Here is a 19,523-nt window from a genome sequence, read left to right on the forward strand (position 1 = left end):
CAGGTAAAAACCTGGAATTGTGATTGGTATCTGCAGTGGAGGTAGCCTTAGGAGACAGAGCCTTTAACTTGTGGTGCCTGACACTACCTCCAGGTAGATAATGTAGGAATTGAGTTGAATTCTGGGACATCCAGCGTGTTGGAGAATTGTTTGGCGGTGTGGGAAAAAAAGTCACACGTTAGAATTGGTATCAGAATCATTAGATCAAAATGTGTCTTTGGAGAGAAGCTTACTCTACCTCCTCATTCTAAACCAGGTCCCCCAATTCTATTCCCTCGTCGTACCCTGAGCTTCACCATCAGAGAAACTATCACCATTTGTAATTACACACCATCCTCCTTAAAAGTGAGTGTCAGGAGATGGAAGGCACCTGGAGTTTTTTCATTGCCGTGTCATCAACAGAAGACCCCAAGAACTAATATATATTTATAGAACAAATGAATGCATAAATTTAACACACACACACACACTCAACGAGAACACCATATGAAGATGAGGGCAGAGATTGGGGTAATGCTTCTACGTGTCAAGGAACGTCAAAGTTTGCTAGCAAATCACCAAAAGTTAGGAGAGAGACATGGGACAGATTCTTGTTCACAGCCCTCAGAAAGAACCAACCCTACCAACACCTCGGTCCCAGACTTCTAGCCTCCAGAACTGTGAGACAATAAATTCCTGGTGTTTAAGCCCCTGAGTTTATGGTACTTTGTCATGGCAGCTATAGCAAACAAACACAAGCACTCAGGAAATTAGAAGCATATGTTTGCCAAGCCTTGTCTAACATCTGTATAGATCAGTTTGGAACAATTGGAAAAACCACCGTCAAGTTACCTCTCAAAACACAGACACTCCTCTCTCATCCTCTCTCTCTCTCCTTCTCTCTCTTTTTCTCTGGGTGATTTATTTTGATCATTTATTATCATATTCTAAAGCCTAAAGTTTTGAGCTCATATCATATCTGAAAAGTATTTTCCCTCAGAAAGACTCCAGAAAGGGGAAATACTCTTGAATTTCATTCAGCAACCAATAACACACACAACAAAAATCCCATCTGGGGTTTATTTTTCCAGCATAAAACTTCAGTTATAAAATGTGACTTTATTGGCATGTTTAGGTTAAAATTTTTTCAGAGTATGGTTTTGAGGGGCCTGCAAAAGTGCAAATCCCTTCCTTGGTTCTTAAGGGAGATTGTCACACATTGGCTTCAGGCTTGGCTGGATCCAGGTGCTCAAACTGTGTCAGGAATCTGTCTCTTTCCATCCTTAGCCTTGCTTCCCTTTGTGCTGTCTTCATTGGCTGTCAGGCTCTCCCTGCTGTAGGCAGTTCCATTCTCCAAGCTTAGCCACTATGACAGAAATCGGGGATTAAGTCTCATCGGCTTGAGATATGTACTCATGGCTGAACTATGAGCAAAGAGATAAAATACACTGAGTGGCCGGTCTTGGTCCTATACCCAGTTCTAAAGTTGGGTCTTCTCAAACCACATGGGTAAGAATGGGACAATGCGGACTTCCCTGCTGGCACAGTGGATAGGATTCTGCACTCCCAATGCAGGGGGCCCGGGATCGATCCCTGGTCAGGGAACTAGATCCCACATGCGTGCCGCAACTAAGAGTTTGCATACCACAACTAAGGAGCCGGTGAGCTGCAATTAAGGAGCCCACCTGCCACAACTAAGACCCACCGCCACCAAATAAATAAATATGTTTTTTAAAAAAGAATGTGACAATGATTCCTCAAATGAAAATCAGAAGAAAGATATTGACAGAAGAAATAGAAATGCATGTTGGACAGGCAAACCCAAACCCAACAAATACCCACTATGCCTACGCTAAGTGAGTCATTAAGGCTTTACTAAAACATAGTGTTCATAAACTTAAAATAGAAATTTACTACTGTTTACAGAGCTTTCTAATTTGGTGCTCCACCTAGAAGTCTGGCTGCCAAATAACACCCCACAGCATCACACACACATGTACACCAATAGTAGGAATTTCCATAATTTCCTGAAGGAACATTTTGTCTTAGTGTTATCTTGAGTAGGCCATGGTTTTCAAATGCTGTTGCTTTTGCTTAGCTAATGATAAATTACTATGGGCTTAGCTTGTTATTATCAATTTAATTTGTCATGGGTTATTTGGCAAATCCTACAGTGTTTAATAACACTCATTTTCAGCAGCTGTACTTTTGGTCTATAATTTTTCAATAAGTAGACTTTAAGTCATGTATGCCTTGAGTGAAAATAGAAATCAGCTCTACTCGTATTGCTAAAGCAGATGTATGCAGAATTCCCCAACTTTTAGGATGTGTTTAGGATGACATGTCATTCTTACCACCCAATTGTTTTCCACTGGAAAGTGGGAACAGGTGGGGTCTTGATTCTCTCCTGGTTGTGATGGGGGACAAAAAACTTTTTTTAGAGCTGATGGCTTAGAGGACTTTGTAGATACCAGTTTTTATTTTTATTTTTTTATTGAAGTATAGTTTATTTACAATGTGTTAAATTCTGCTGTACAGCAAAGTGATTCAGTTATATATATACATATATACATTCTTTTTTAATATTCCTTTCCATTATGGTTATCACAGGATATTGACTATAGTTCCCTGTGTTATACAGGAGGACCTTGTTGTTTATCTATCTATATATAATAGCTTACATCTGCTAAACCCAAACTCCCACTCCATCCCCCCCAGGCGCCTCTCCATTAGAAACCACAAGTCTGTTTTCTATGTCTGTGGGTCTATTTCTGTTTTGTAAATAAGGTCACTTGTATCATTTTTTTAGAGTCCACATATAAGCAATATCATATGATATTTATCTTTATCTGGCTTACTTCACTTAGTATGATAATCTCTAGGTCCATCCATGTTGCTGCAAATGGCATTATTTCACTCTTTTCTATGGCTGAGTAATATTCCATTACACACACACACACACACACACACACACACACACCACATCTTCTTTATCCATTCATCTGTTGATGGACATTTAGGTTGTTTCCATGTCTTGACTATTGTGAATAGTGTTGCTATGAACATAGAGGGTGCAGGTATTGTAGAAACCAGTTTCAATACATTGGAGAGTTTTTGTGGTAGAATAGTTGAGTATATGCTTGAAAAACTGGTCTTAAATTGTGGAGGATCTGAAAGCTTGATCTAGACCAGGGTTGGAAAACTCCTGTAAAGGACCAAATAATAAATATTTTTGGCTTTGCGGGTTGTACAGTCTCTGTTGTAGTGACTCAAATCTAACTTTGTAGCATTAAAAACAGGCATAGACAGTAGGTATATGAATGGGTGTGGCTGTGTGCCAATAAAACTTTAAACAAAAATAGGTAGCCAGCAAATCTGGCTGGTGAGCCATAGTTTACCAACCCCTGGTCTAGGAGTTTGCACTTCCTTCTGTCGAACCCTTGAGGATGTTGCTTGTGTAAATTTCAGTGCCCAGTTTGGATACCTGAGAGCTGTAACTATTTTTTGGTAACAATTTCATGACTAGTTCAAGCCCCCATTCTGCGGGGGTGGTGGAAACTTCATCTCAAGCAATTTGAGGTGCTCTTCTTCTTGGTGGGGTGACTTTTCTTGGCGCCGTAGTGCTGCATCTTAGTTTTCTGGGGCTTAGATGATGCCTAGGATGGGGATGAGGCAGGGAGAAAGGTAAACTAAGTTGCCAAGGCACTGTCTCTCCATGATGGTCCCACTGAGGGGTTCTTCATCATTTTGGTTCTTGGTTCCTGGCTGCTATGGGTTGAATTGTGCCCTCCCCCACAAAAAATATGTTTAAACCCTAACCTCCAGTACCTCCAAATAGGACCTTGTTAGGGTCATTGCAGATGTAATTAGTTAAGATGAGGCCATACTGGAGTAGGGTGGGCCATTAATCCAATATGACTGGTGTCCTTTTAAGAAGGGGAGGAGATATACAGAGACACAGGGCGGACACCATGTGACAGCAAGGCAAAGATTGAAGTGCTACAGTTGCAAGTCAAGGAATGCCAAGATGGATTGCAGGCATACCACCAGAAGCTGGGAAAAGGTAAAGAAGAATTCTCCCCCAAAGGTTTTAGAGGGACTGTGGCACCACCAACATCTTGATTTCAGACTTCTAGCCACCAGAACTATGAGGAAATAAATTTTATTGTTTTAAGCCACCTAGTTTGTGATACTTTGTATGGCAACACTTCGAAATTAATACATTGGCCAGTGCCAGTCACTGCTAGAGCCATCTCTACAGACCCACTGGCTCTCTGGACCCCATCCTTTGTCCCATATCCATTTCCCTCTTCTTCCAAAGTAATCGAATCATAGCCAGGAACCTAGTTGGTTGGCTAGACATTTCCCAGCCTCCCTTGCAGCTAGGTGGGATCATGTGACTGAGTTCCCACCAATGGGGCTGAGAGGAAGTGACATGTTCTACTTCCTGGCTTGAGTCTTATGACAACACATACATTTCCTGTGTACTCTCTTTCTCCTTCCTGCTGGCTGGAATTGAGATGTAATGGTGACCTGGTGTTGACCACAGGAACAAAGCAATGCTACAGGACAGTGGGTCATAAACATGGCTATACATTAAGTCTCCTGGGGAGCTTTAAAAGAAAACACCCATGCCCAGGTCCCACTGCAGAACAATTAATTCAGAATCTTTAGGGGACTTCCCTGGTGGTCCAGTGGTTAAGACTCCACCCTCCCAATGCAGGGATCCTGGGTTCAATCCCTGGTCAGGGAACTAGATCCCACATGCCGCAACTAAAGGAGCCTGCATGTTGCAACTGAAGGTCCTGCATGGTGCAACAAAGATCCCGTGTGATGTAACTGAGACTCAGTGCAGCCAAATATATAAATAAGTAAATAAATACATATTTAGTAGTGAAGAAGAGTGGCCCCCACTTGCCACAACTAGAGAAAGCCCACGCACAGAAACGAAGACCCAACACAGCAAAAATAAATAAACCAATTAATAAACTCCTACCCCAACATCTAAAAAATAAAAATAAAAAATAGGGCTTCCCTGGTGGTGCAGTTGTTGAGAGTCTGCCTGCCGATGCAGGGGACACGGGTTCGTGCCCCGGTCCTGGAAGATCCCACATGCCACGGAGTGGCTAGGCCCATGAGCCATGGCTGCTGAGCCTGCGTGTCTGGAGGCTGTGCTCCACAACAGGAGAGGCCACAACAGTGAGAGGCCCGCGTACTACAAAAAAAATAAATTAAAATAAATTAAAATTTAAAAATAAAATGCAATCACAAAGATGATCAAACAACAAGAAATTTGTAGAAACAAATAAAAAGGGGCTTTAAGAGAATTTGTAAAAATAAAAATTTAATTGTTGAAATAAAAATTCAACTGATAAAAAGCAGATTAAACACAGCCCAAGAGAAAATGAGTGAACTGGAAGACATAGCTGAAAAAATAACCTTGAATGTAACACAAAGAGAGAAGAGATATAAAATGAGTCAGTAAGAGAAATGAAGAATAAGATGATTAAATCCAAGGTACATCTAATCAAAGACCTAGGAGGATCAAAAGAGAAAATGGAGGAAAGATAACACTTAAAAAGATGAAGAACTGCAAATTTTCTAAAACTTATGAAAAATGTAAGTCCTCTGATTCAAGAAGCATAACATATAACAAGCAGGATAAATAAAAAGAAATACATGCCTAGGTACATATTGGTGAAACTTTAAACACCAAAGACAGAGAGATCTTTAAAACAGACAGAGAGAAATCACCTACAAAGGAATGTCAAATTCAACATAGCAGACTTTCCAACAGTAAAAATGGAAGGCAGGCAGCAATGGAACAATATCATTACAGAGTTAGAGAAAAAAGTCTTTCTCCCCAAAGACCCTTAGCAGTTTTGGTGTCATGTGACCTGAGAAGTCCATTATTGAGGATCACGGATGGGTAGGACACCCATGGAAAGCACTAGAGAAGGTAGAAAGGTATCTGCCATTGGGACTTCAACAGCAGCAAATCTACCATGAGTAAACTATTTCTTTGACACAAGTTTTAAAAACCCTCAGAATTCTTCAATATAATGTGGGAAACTTGTAGAGAGGAGATAGTAAGGTCCTTCCTACATGTGAGAAATAATGAGTTATTAAAATTAAAGCATTAATGTTAAAGCAGCCTCATTAGTATTCACAGGCTAGCTGGGCCTGGGCTTATTTGCCTCTAGAGTCTACTAATTGACCAATAAACTCTAAATTTTCAAAATAAATTTTGACTCAGATTAAGAGCCAAATGCATTTCCCTGAGATATACTCTAATGCCCAGATGGTAAGTGGTTACATTATTGAGTATATAAACAAGATTCTGAAACAAAGAAACCCAAGAAAACAATAGCACAAATAAGAAACAAGTTTAATTCTCTCTCACTTCAGAATCTAGAATTAGGCAGGTGCTTTGACATGGGCTCCACCTCACAAGATCATGTAGGGGCCCAGTTCATTCTATCTCATTGCTGTACCATCTCTAGAGTATGTCTTCATCCACATGCCCATCCTGGCTTACCACCATGGCCTTATTCCAGCCATCATGAGGAGGAAAAGAGAAAAAGTGAAGGGCAAACATTTATTTTTAAGGAAGCAACACAGAAGTAGCATGGATTGTTTCCACCCAATTCTATTGCTAGCACCTTGGCCACATGGCCTTATATAGCTGCAAGAGAAGCTGGGTAACCATGCACCCTACCAAAACTCAAGGAAGTTCTATTACCAAAAGTGCAAAGGGGAGGATTCCTAGGACAGAGGACAATGCCTGCCATGAAGGGAGGGGGATAAGAGCATGCTGGGGTTTACTTACAATTGTTTTTACTACTACTAATAATACCAGCTAACATTTATATATGATATGCCAGGCACTACTCTAAGTACATTATTTGTATAAACTCATTTAATCCTCAACTTTATAAGGTAGTTAAATACTATTGTAAATCTCATTTTATAAATGAAAAAAAATAAGATCTAGAAAGACTAAACGATGTGACCAGTGACACACAGCTAGTAAGTAATACAGCTGGAGTTTTAAAACTCTAGCTGAAAGTCTTAAGAAAATCCATTTCCAAAGGTTACTTTGCATTTACGTGCAAAGTAATTATTTGGGGGAATGATAAGGACATTCCCAGGACTGTGAACAAGAAAGCTAGCAAAGCAAGTGATTTAGTACCAATGTTGCTGAAACTCGGCCTCTGTTCACCAGTGCCAAATGGAAACACAGAGACAGAGTTTTGGGTGAAGTAGAAAAGAGTAGCTTTTATTGCTTTGCCAGGCAAAGGAGGTCACAGAGGGCCAATGGTTTCAAGACTCCGTGACCCACCCAGGAAGAGATAGTGAGGAGTTTTATAGTGTTCAAGGAACAGGGAGTGATTAGCTTGTGGACAAATCTTGGCCTGGTTGGCATCAAAGTGAAGTTTCAAGCATCATCAATCTTCTGCTTTCAACCAGTCTAGGGTCTATGTTCTTTCAGTCAGCAGTTTTCATCTGGTGGGGGTCTGTTTCCTGTAAAAACAACTTAGGAATGTGTGTCGGGCCTTTATTTATATCTTTCAGGGAACTGGGAGTTTGGTGATTCTGCTATATGGCAGAATTACAGCCTAAATTGTTACCTGTTCCCAAGCCCAACAGCTATTCTTTGTTTCTACATCTTCACATTTCCCAATGATTAACTCCTGAGTCAGCCTTTTACTTCAAAAGACAAGGACACAGGGGCTTGTACACGGTTTCACCAAGAAGGCAAACTCTTATTGAATATATCAAAAAAAAAAAAAAACCTTTCCTTGATTCATCTCTAAAGGCAAATGCTTTGAGAGAACATAATCCATTCACCCCTGGGATAAAGTCACAGCAATATCTATCTCAGGGTTTAATCTTTCCGTCAAATATGGGCTCTGTTACAAACCCCCTTGGCTAGAAATCGTCAGGATCCAGAGATGATTCCTTCCTGGTCCCTAACATACAGATGCTGAGAGCAAACATTTGTCCCCTGGGAACCTTGTCAGGGACAAATCTGAGGATGGCTTTTCTGCCACCAAGCTACTTTGGGAATTAAGATCATTAAATGCTAATAGTAGCCATTAGGTACTTTGCAAAGGTAGCTAATCAGCCACCCACACGTGGGGAAGTATTCTAAATACACCACTGCTGCTGAATCCCGTGGTGACTGCGGTATTACTCATCTCCCTCTTGACCAGGTAATTAGAAAGAACTGGATAATTGCCTTGGCCAAATAGCAGAGGCAGTGATATATCACAACCTGTGATGTATCACAAGCTGTGTGGCAGGATCAAAGGTTGAAAGTGCTTCTGAGCTGAGAAACATCACAGTAAAGAATAATGCAATAACAAAGGCTGAAATTCATCAAGCCAGACTCTGGGGAAAGACTCTGACGCATGTGAAGTGGAGATGTCTAGAGTGGACACAGAGATGTGCAGTTGGAGAGTACATTTCCCTGTCTCCCTTGGGGCTAGATGCGGCCAGATGAGTAAGGACTTGCCAATTAAATGTGAGCCAAAGTGATGAGTGGCTTGTCCAAGAATTGGAATGTAGATGCGTCTGTAACCCAGTCTGAATCTATCAGATGAGGACAATGCCCTAAGGAATGGCAGAACAACAAGAAGGGAACAAGCAGGATGCTGGAATGAAGATGTGTGGAACAGCTCTGCCCTGCCAACCTAGATGGCTCATGAAAGACCATGATGGGAAATAGAAACATTTGTCCGTGCTCTATGAGCCACTGTATTGGGGGATCCTTTTTGTTACAGCATCTTAACCTTTACCCTAACTAATATAATAGGATGGTTCATTTAATCCTCACAACAATCCAGTGAGTTGATTACTTTTACCAGTCTCATTTTGCAAATAAGGAAAGTGAGACTCAAGGAAAGTTAAATAATTTGCCCAAGATCCTAAAACCAGCAAGTGGTGCAAACAGAATTGGAAGCCAGGATTATCATGTTCCAAAGCCCATGCAGAAGGTTCTGATTCAGTAGGTCCAGGGCAGAGGTGGAGATTCTGAGCTTCTAGAAAGTTCCCAGGTGGTACTGATGCTGTTAAGCCGTGAATCACAGTTTGTGGAGCAAGGATTTCAACCACTCCACTCCCTTGCCTCTCCTAAGATTTGGGAGCTAAACTTCCAGATTCCCAAATTCTAGTCTCAGATCTCGAAATGACAATGAAGGGCATCCTAAAATAAATGTTTCCGTTTCTGTGCCATTCCCTCTCCTGGAAATTAGTTGGATTCATAAATTCAGGGTTTTTTAATAGGCAAATTCTATTTCAAGCATGAGATTTCTCTTAGGAAGGTGTCACGCTTCCAAAGAGCAGTCACTATGAAATTGTGAAGCATGATGCCACTTTCTGGAGGTCTTGTGACAGCTGTCTCACCTTCTGTCTTTTCTAACTCTAGTTCTCTAACCCAAAATAACATTCACTGAGGCTGTTTAGAAAAGGTGACATAAGTCATTCTGTGCTCATTTCAACAGGAAACATCGACTACATGAAGGTAGAAGCACCCTCAGTCTGGAAGGATGTTATAATCAACTGCAAAAAACATTTCAGCGGCCAAAACACTTGGGAAATGTATCCCTACTGCAAACCCAACTCCAGCTTGAAAAATCAGCGCATTGCAAAAGTAAGCCAACTTCAGTTCACAAAAGAGAAATATAAATGGCCAGTAAGTGCGTGAAGACGTTCCATATTACTGGTAAATAAATGAAGTTTAAACAAGGTACCATTCTTTACTGGAAAACTAGCAAAAACTGAAAAGAAACATTAACACCCAGTGCTGTTGTTGGTAAGAAGAAATGAGCACTGTAATTTACTGTGAAAGAGAGTACGTATGGGGAAATCACATGGTTGCAGGTGACAAGATCCTGATTCAAAATTGCTTACTCAGAAAGGGAAGTGACAGGGAGATTTATCTATTGGTGACTCTGGGAAGTCCAAGGATGAATCAGGCTCCAAGCATGACTAGGTCCAGGGTTGTCATCAGAACTCACTCTATCTCTCAGATCTGCTGCCCATTGGGTAAGGACCTCCTTTCCTCCCTCCCATAACCTAACTGTGACAGCTATGGGCAGATGGGATTGCATTTCTAGAAATGCAATACATCTAGACCCTTTGCATGTGAAGGTGGAATGTCCTCCCTCATGAGTGGAGTGTATTTCCACACTGCATCGACACTGAGCTTGACCATGTGGCTTGCTTTGGCCAACAGGATGTTAGCAGATGTGAACAAAGGATTTAAATGTGCCTCCATGACCAACCAATCCACAACCTGAAGCGGGATCACCCAGCCAAGCCTTGAACAGATCAATTCTGAACCAATCTTTACCTGCAGACCCACAAGCATAAGAATAAAAGCTGATTTGCATAAAAAAAAGAATGAACTAATGCCATTTGCAGCAATACGGATGGACCTAGAGATCATCAGACTAAGTAAGTCAGAAGGAGAAAGACAAATACCATATGATATCACTTATATGTGGAATCTAAATATGACACAGGACTTCCCTGGTGGTGCAGTTGTTAAGAATCCGCCTGCCAGTGCAGGGGACACAGGTTCGAGCTCTGGTCCAAGAAGATCCCACATGCCATGGAGCAACTAAGCCCGTGAGCCACAACTACTGAGCCCGTGAACCACAACTACTGAGGCTGTGTGCCACAACTACTGAAGCCCAAACACCTAGAGCCCGTTCTCCGCAACAAGAGAAGCCACCGCAATGAGAAGCCGGCGCACCGCAACGAAGAGTAGCCCCCACTCGCCGCATCTAGAGAAAGCCTGCACGCACCAATGAAGACCCAACGCAGCCAAAAATAAAATAAAATGATTAATCAATTTTTAAAAAGTACGACACAAATGAACTTATCTACGAAACAGAAACAGACTCAGACATAGAGAACAGATTTGTGGTTGCCAAAGGGAGGGGAGTGGGGAGGGACGGTTTGGGAGTTTGGGAGTAGCAGCTGCAAACTATTATATATAGAATGGATAAACAACAAGGTCATATTGTATAGCACAGGGGACTATATTCAGTATCCTGTGATAAACCATAGTGGCAAAGAATATGAAAAAGAATGTAAAACTGAACCACTGTGCTATACAGCAGAAATTAGCACAACATTGGAAATCAACTATACTTCAATAAAATAAAATTTTTTAAAAAAGAATAAAGGCTTATTTGGAGTAAGCTGCTAAATTTTGGGTGGTTTGTTACATAGCATTATAGCACTAATAGCTGATCAATATAAAAAACATGGCTTCAGGGCTTCCCTGGTGGCGCAGTGTTTGAGGGTCCGCCTGCCGATGCAGGGGACACGGGTTCGTGCCCCGGTCTAGGAAGATCCCACATGCCGCGGAGCGGCTGGGCCCGTGAGCCTTGGCCGCTGAGCCTGCGCGTCCGGAGCCTGTGCTCCGCAGTGGGAGAGGCCACAACAGTGAGAGGCCCGCGTACCGCAAAAAACAAAAAACAAAAAAAAACCATGGCTTCAGCATCCAGGAGCCACATGGCAGCTGAGTCATTATTCACACACCACCCAACCTTCAATTGCAAGAGTATCATTCATCATTTGCATCCAGAGCTGATACCAACAAAAGAAATCAAATCTCATTTTTAAATAGACCAAAAGAGAAACTAAAATATATATGGCTACTCTCATCAACAGTAGCCCTGAGTTCACTTTGCAAATTTATTTAGGTACTAGTCGTTGTTGCAGGCTACTTCCTACAATTCAGTGGTTTATAACTTTTTTGGAGTCACAGTCTCTTTGGAAATCTGAGAGCTATGGCTCCTTCCTTCCAAAAGGCACATCTTCTCACATATACGCCGTTTATTTTAATGCACTGGAAATTAATTTCCTTCATGGTATAGAAAAACAATGAGTGTAAAGCTATAAGCCTTTCTCATCCATTTTAAAGGCAAGTATTTTTTTGATGGAAGTCTAGTTGATTTACAATGTTGTGTTAGTTTCAGGTGTACAGCAAAGTGATTCAGTTATACATACACATATATATGTTATTTTTCAGATTCTTTTCCATTATAATCTATTGAATTGAATATAGTTCTGTGCGCTATACAGTAGGACCTTGTTGTTTATCTATTTTATATAAAGCAGTATGTATCTGTTCATCTCAAACTTCTAATTTATCCCCCCCACCCTTTCCCCTTTGATAACCATAAGTTTATTTTCTATGTCTGTGTTTACAGGCAAGTATTAATGAATGCTTTCTAAGATATTTTGAAATTAATTCCAAATTGAGCAGTACAGTGACTGTATAACCACTAAAGAATTACTTTTTCCCCCAGAACCTCACTTTCTTCATCCAAAAAAATGGAGATTATTAATAGCACCTACATTGCAGAGTTGTCATGGGTGATAAATGAATTAATAATGAGTAAAGTGTTTACCACAGTACCTGGCATACAGTGAGTGTAGGACACGTTTATTATTGCATCTCTTTTGAGTCAAAGGTTTAACTACTCATTGCTCTCAAAGTAAAAGTTGGAATGGAACAGATTGCAAAATTCTTATGTGTACAGTTTGATTAATTTTATATATGTACACCCTTCTGTATGTATTTATCTACTTATGTATGTACACCCACGTACAATCCCCTAGATCAAGTGATAGAAATTTCTAGCACCCAATAAGTTCCCTTCATGTTACCTTCCAGTCAATACCCCAAATTAGAGACAACTCGCTATTCCACCTTTTACCACCATAGAATAGTTTTGCCTGTTCTTGAAATCCATATAACCAGAATCTTACAATATGTACAAGTTTGTGTCAAGTTTCTTTCATTTTTTTATATTTTATTGAAGTACAGTTGATTTACAACATTGTGTTAATTTCTGCTGTACTGCTAGGTGATTCAGTTATACATATACACACATTTTTTTCATATTCTTTTCTATTATGGTTTACCACAGGATATTGAATATAGTTCCCTGTGCTATACAGTAGGGCCTTGTTGTTTTTCCATCCTACATATACCAGTTTGCATCTGCTAATCCCAAACTCCCAATCCTTTCCTCCCCCACCCCCCTTCCCCCTTGGCAACCACAAGTCTCTTCTCTATGTCTGTGAGTCTGTTTCTATTTCACAGATATGTTCATTTGTCTTGTATTTTAGATTCCACATATAAGTGATATCGTACGGTATTTGTCTTTCTCTTTCTGACTTACTTGGCTTTGAATGGTAGCCTCTAGTTCCATCCATGTTGCTGAAAATGGCATTATTTCATTCTTTTTCATGGCTAAGTAATATTCCATTGTATATATGTACCACATCTTCTTTATCCATTCAACTGTCTATGGACATTTAGGTTGTTTCCAAGTCTTGGCTATTGTAAATAGTGCTGCTATGAACATAGGGTTGCATGTCTCTTCTTGAATTATAGTTTTGTCTGGGTATATGCCCAGGAGTGGGGTTGCTGGTTCATATGGTAACTCTATTTTTAATTTTTTGAGGGACCTCCACAGAGGCTGTACCAATTTACTGACAGAGGCAGTTAAGAACCGATGTTTCCCCTCTGCCCGACAACCTTGGAAACCATGTGCTCCATTTGGTACAGCTATAAGATGGAAGAGGGCTGCCCAACCTACTCCAACTGCACACAAGTAAGAGATAAACCTTTATTGTGTTCAGCCACTGAGATTTCAGGACTTGCCTGTTGTAGCAGCTGCATCGCTTACTCTAACTAATGCCCAAGGAGAATCAGAACTCCGATTAATAGAAACTACCGAAGCTCTGCAAGTTTTTCCCAGCAGTTTCTGTGTCCTCAACTCAGAACTGAGCTGCCCTATGGCAAGGTCCTGCATCACTGATTTCTTAGGTCAGATTTTCCCAGAAGCAGAACCTGAAACAAAGATTCAGGTGCAAGTAACTTATTACGAAGCACTCCCAACATAACCATGAAGGGAGTGGGAGAAGCAGGACAGGGAAAAGGAAGAATCCACACACAAGGGTCCAATGTCAGGTGAAGTCCCAAACTCAGACTGATCCAGCAGGTATATAAATTATACCCAGGCAAAAGAGCCTGGTTTTTTTTTTAACACTTTGGTACCACAGACTGAGTGACTTAAACAACAGAAATTTATTTCTCACAATTATGGAGGCTGGAAGTCCAAGATCAAGGTGCCAGCAGGGTGGATGTCTAATAAAGACTGTCCCCCCGGGCTTACCTGGTGGTGCAGTGGTTGAGAGTCCGCCTGCCGATGCAGGGGACACGGGTTTGTGTCCTGGTCCGGGAAGATCCCACATGCCGTGGAGCGGCTGGGCCCGTGAGCCATGGCCGCTGAGCCTGCGAGTCCGGAGCCTGTGCTCCGCAACGGGAGAGGCCACAACAGTGAGAGGCCCACGTACCGGAAAAAACAACAACAACAACAGAAAAAACAAGACTCTCCCCTGGGGTTGCAGACAGCCACCTTCTCACTGTGTGCTCACGTGACCTTTCCTCGGTGCATGTGGGAAGAGAGAGCTATCTGGTGTCTCCTCCTATTCTTTTTTTTTTTTTTTTTTTTTTTGCGGTACGCGGGCCTCTCACTGTTGTGGTCTCTCCCGTTGCAGAGCACAGGCTCCGGACTCGCAGGCTCAGCGGCCATGGCTCACGGGCTCAGCTGATCCGCGGCATGTGGGATCTTCCCGGACCGGGGCACGAACCCGTGTCCCCTGCATCGGCAGGTGGACTCTCAACCACTGCGCCACCAGGGAAGCCCTCCTCCTATTCTTATAAGGGCACAAATCCTATCTGATCAGGGCTCCACCTTTAATACCTCATTTAACCTTAATTATCTCATAAAGCCCCCATCTCCAAATGCATTCACATTTGGGGGTTAGGGCTTCAACACATAAGGTGAGGGGAGGAGGGGACACAAACTTTCAGTCCACAACAGACTCCTAAGTCCATCAGCAATTGGCCACCCAGGATGGGGAAGTGAGACAAACTCCCAGGTACTTCTGGTATTCTGTATGAGGAGCGTGGCTCCAGTACTAATGAGCGACCCTCTGAAGGTCACAGGTGTGAGCAAGTAGCAGGTAAGCTTGAAGAAGCTGGGGGATGCACACACAGAGCTGGGGTCTATGTCTAGGTGGCAACAACATTTTATGCTACTCCTGTGCGAAATCAGTAAGAGATGCCTTATAAATCTGTTTTAATGGAGGAAGTAAATTATAATTGTATATCTGCACATTTCTGTCCCTGCACACCAGGCTGCAGAAGTCTCCTGCTAGAGTTTGAAATTTCCACAGTTAGTCTCCGATCTCCGCTTACAACCTGGCAACTTGACCAAAAGAATTCCTAGGTTCCTCACAAAATCCAAAATTGTCACCACAGGACCTTGATTTCCCCCTCAGTCAGATGGTTCCAAAGTACTGCTGAGCCCTGGTTGATCTCCCTGTCAGATTGCTCTGACAGTGAGAAAAAAAACCAAGAAACTTCCTCCTAAAGGCCAATCAAGCATTTGTCTTAAAATCATTTGCCTTGAAATCCAGGCAACTTCTGTGCAATAAGAAAAAAGAAACCATTTTCTGCTTCTATTTCTTGACCAACCCCTAGGAAGAGGCAATTGTTCAAGTCCTGAACTCCATGGATGTCAGTGGTTGGCACAGGAGCAATGATATACCTATCAGTGGGCTGGCAGTCCCTACAGAGGCTGTAACTCAGGATGTCACGAGCCACTCCATCATCCCCCGGAGCAACCAAGCCAGGTGTGGTGCCAAGCATCACAGGTGCTCCTGAGCTGGAAGACCAAGAGATTTCTTCCAGTTGAAGTTAGATTGGCAAGGAAATTCCTCAGTCTTTTACAGATATTGACAGCCTTGTCATTTCCAGAGTGGGGTCAGAAAATGGAAATTCTCCTTGGACGGTGTCCACGGGCACATAGTAGTTGTGCATTTGTTCTTTGCACTCAGAAACGTCTGTGGTTCCATCCAGTTGCACGTGGAACAGAGATGGGGAGCTGCCAACTCCTCCATAACCCTCTTCCAAAACACTAAAAAGAACCGTTAGCAATCCTGTGTTGATGGCAAACACAATTCTTTGGTTTTCTTCACCTGCTTCAAATCACAAAGCAATTCAACCATTTCTAGGACACATAACTCTACTGGAGTCCTATTCCACGTGCTATAGGAGGGGTCAAGACAATGTCTTGTGTTGGGGCAATGCCAACTCCTTGTAAAGTTTTGCCTTTCTAAATTGTGCTTTCTACACACACACACACACACACACACACACACAAGTTCAAGATGGATAGACTTAACATATTCAATCTACTTTGAGAGCATCTTAATTTGAATTCCCCCAGAAGCTGAGACAAGGATGTGAGATAAATTGACTATTTAGAAAGTAACCCCTGGAAGCGTCAGTAGAGAGTACAGATGTAAGACAGGGAAGAGAAGGCAGACAGTAAATGATGCATTGGCAAGAGAGTTACTGCCATGGGTAACTAGAGCTTAATCCCTCTGGGAAAGTCTGGCAGCCAGTGTAGAACACATCCCTGAGAGTTATCCCACCTGAGGGGTGAGAGAGTTGGGGTACTGATTCACCGACTCCAGTCAGTCATTTGTAGAAGGCTGCTCCCAGGGGGACTTTAATTGCCAAGTACTTCTGGCTGCCACAACGAAGGCAAAACAGACTCCAGTTGCAAGAGAAAACCTCTGATCAAAAAAAGGCAGGACTTGGGCTTCCCTGGTGGTGCAGTGGTTAAGAATCTGCCTGCCAATGCAGGGGACATGGGTTCGAGCCCTGGTCCAGGAAGATCCCACATGCTGTGGAGCAATTAACCCCCTGCGCCACAGCTACTGAGCCTGCGCTCTAGAACCCGCAAGCCACAACTACTGAGCCCACGCACCACAACTACTGAAGCCCACGCACCTGGAACCCATGCTCCGCAGCAACAGAAGCCACTGCAATGAGAAGCCCGTGCACCATAACGAAGAGTAGCCCCCGCTCGCCGCAACTAGAGAAAGCCTGCACGCAGCAACGAAGACCCAACTCAGCCAAAAACTAAATAACTTTTTTTTTAAAGGCAGGACTTGGCAGCTGGAAATGGGGCCAGTGTTCACTAGAGTGTTGAGGAAGAGGGAAAATCCTCAAGCTTCAGGGGATGAGAATCTTGCCACATAAGCAGCACCAAGCTTTTGTGATCCATCAATTGAATGATAAATAGAAAACTGAAAGGTTCAATGCACCAGGCAGGGTTAATTTAAGGTGGGAAAAATCCCTTCTTTTTTCAATTGTGGTACATCTACATGACATAAGATTTACCATCTTGACCACAATTAGGTGTGCAGTTCAGTGGCATTAAGTACTTCCATATTTTGTGTAACCATCACCACCATCTATCTCCAGAACTCATCTTGTAAAACTGAAACTCTATACCCGTTAAACACTAACTCCTCCTTCCCCCTCCCCAGCCCCTGGCACCCAACATTCTATTTTATGTCTCTATGAATTTGACTCCTCTAAGGATCTCAAGCAAATGGAATGATATGGTGTTTGTCCTTTTTGTGACTGGCTCACTTAGCGTATCATAATGTCCTGAAGGTTCATCCATGTCGTAGCGTGTTTCGTTTCTTTTAAGGCTGAATAATATTCTATTGTATGGATATATTACATTTTGTTTATCCATTCCTCCACTGATGGACACTTGGGTTGCTTCCACCTCTTGGCAATTCTGAATAATCCTGCTATGAATATCTAGTACACATTTTGCAGGGTTGGTGTGGGAAGGACCCCAGCTGGAATCTGAAATCCAGCATTGCACAGGTGCTGAGGCCATGCTTCCCATGGGCTGCCCCCACAAGTGACAGAGCAGGGGAAGGACACTGGGGCAGTCCAGGTCCTGGGAAACCAGAACTCCTCTGGAACAAGCAAATGAGCTCAGTGACCTGGCCAAATCTCTCAGAGCTACCCTGCAGTCTAAACTGTCTCCATCACACCTTCCTTCCTTCCCTCTCTCTTTTCCTCCCTTCCCTCTCTCTGTACATCACCAAGGGCTCTCCCAGCCTCCCTGGCTCCATCCATCTCATTTCCCCACATCAGCATGGCTTCCAACAAATCTCTTACATCGCTGAACTCATCTTGACCTCTGTATCTTGGAGATTCCAGGCTCAAAAGGGAAACCATTTGACAAATACCGCCATTGATTTCCCATGAGCAAACTTCATGCTTCTATCGTCTTAAAACACACTAGGGTTACAGGATTTATCTGTAACAGCAGCTGTTGTTACCTTACTTAATACAGGAGGGAGTCGGGGTGCCACTTCCCAAAATGTTAAGTTCGAAACCACAACTCCAGGTCTGTGATTCATAGATCAGGAAGCTGCCACTGCAGCTGCTACAATTTCTTTTGAAACTCATAAAGCTAAGGGCTGGACACAGGAATTCTACTAAGAAATAAAAATGAAAAACCAAGGTCTCACCAGCCAGTCCCAATTATGTTGCCGAAACTCAGCCTCTGTTCACCGGTGCCAAATAGAAACACGGAAACAGAGTTTTGGGTGAAGTAGAAGAGAGTGGTTTTTATAACTTTGCCAGGCAAAGGGCCCACAGCAGGCTAATGCCCTCAAGACTGTGTGTCCCACCCTGGAGTGGGTACTGAGGAGTCTTACTGTGTTCAGAGAGCAGGGTGTGGTCAGCTCGTGGACATTCTTCTGATTGGTTGGTGGTGAGGTAATGGGGAGTCAGCATCATCAACCTTCTGGTTCCAAATGATTTGGGGTCTATGTGCTTGTGGGCAGCATACAGTTAACATCTTCCACCTGGTGGGGGTTTCAGTATCTGCAAAACACCTCAAAGGACATGGCTCAGAAGATTATCTATAGTCCTTGAGGAAGAACTAAAGGTCCTTGACTTTGTTTAATGGCTAAAGTATTATTGCTTTGTTTTGCTTGACTGTTTTTCTTTCTTTCTGCATTTTCTAAATTCTCTGATTAAATTTATTCTTTTTTGTGTGTGTGTGATACGCGGGCCTCTCACTCTTGTGGCCTCTCCCGTCGAGGAGCACAGGCTCCGGAAGTGCAGGCTCAGCAGCCATGGCTCACGGGCCCAGTCGCTCCGCAGCATGTGGGATCTTCCCGGACCGGGGCACGAACCCCTGTCCCCTGCATCGGCAAGCGGACTCTCAACCACTGCGCCACCAGGGAAGCCCTAAATTTATTCTTTGACTAAAGTTTTTCTACAGACAAAAGGCAGTCAGAGAGGCGGAGTCAATACGGTGTACTAGGAGGACAGGGAATTCGCATCTCCTCACAGCTAGGACACCTACCAGGCACTGGTGGGGGACCATGGACACCCAAGGGGATGGGAGGAACCCCCAGCGACTGGTGAGCTCTCCTTTTGGCTTCTTTCCTCCCCCCACCACCTTTTCTCTTTCTTCTGTTGTGGCCTTATTTTACCTTGATGCAGTTGTTTCAATTATAGTTTTATTTCTCCTAATATATTTTTTATCTTTCTAGTCTTATTTTGTGCCTCCCGGAGGTCCTCAAATCAGCACCAAGATCCAGCTCTATCCAACGGC

The 19,523-nt window shown here is 42.8% G+C and overlaps 1 long non-coding RNA gene across 1 annotated transcript in view; it reads right to left on the minus strand.

Annotated features, from left to right (window-relative positions):
* Nucleotides 1–1,045: 1,045 nt before the first annotated feature.
* Nucleotides 1,046–19,523, minus strand: part of LOC137222382 (uncharacterized) — a 53,748-nt gene continuing 35,270 nt past the window's right edge. Inside the window, exon 3 of the long non-coding RNA XR_010942426.1 lies at nt 1,046–1,345. This is a non-coding gene — a long non-coding RNA (uncharacterized lncRNA). The remainder of the gene's footprint in view (nt 1,346–19,523) is intronic.

This window comes from Pseudorca crassidens, chromosome 3 (genome assembly GCF_039906515.1).
Source record: "Pseudorca crassidens isolate mPseCra1 chromosome 3, mPseCra1.hap1, whole genome shotgun sequence".
NCBI classification, from domain to species: domain Eukaryota; kingdom Metazoa; phylum Chordata; class Mammalia; order Artiodactyla; family Delphinidae; genus Pseudorca; species Pseudorca crassidens.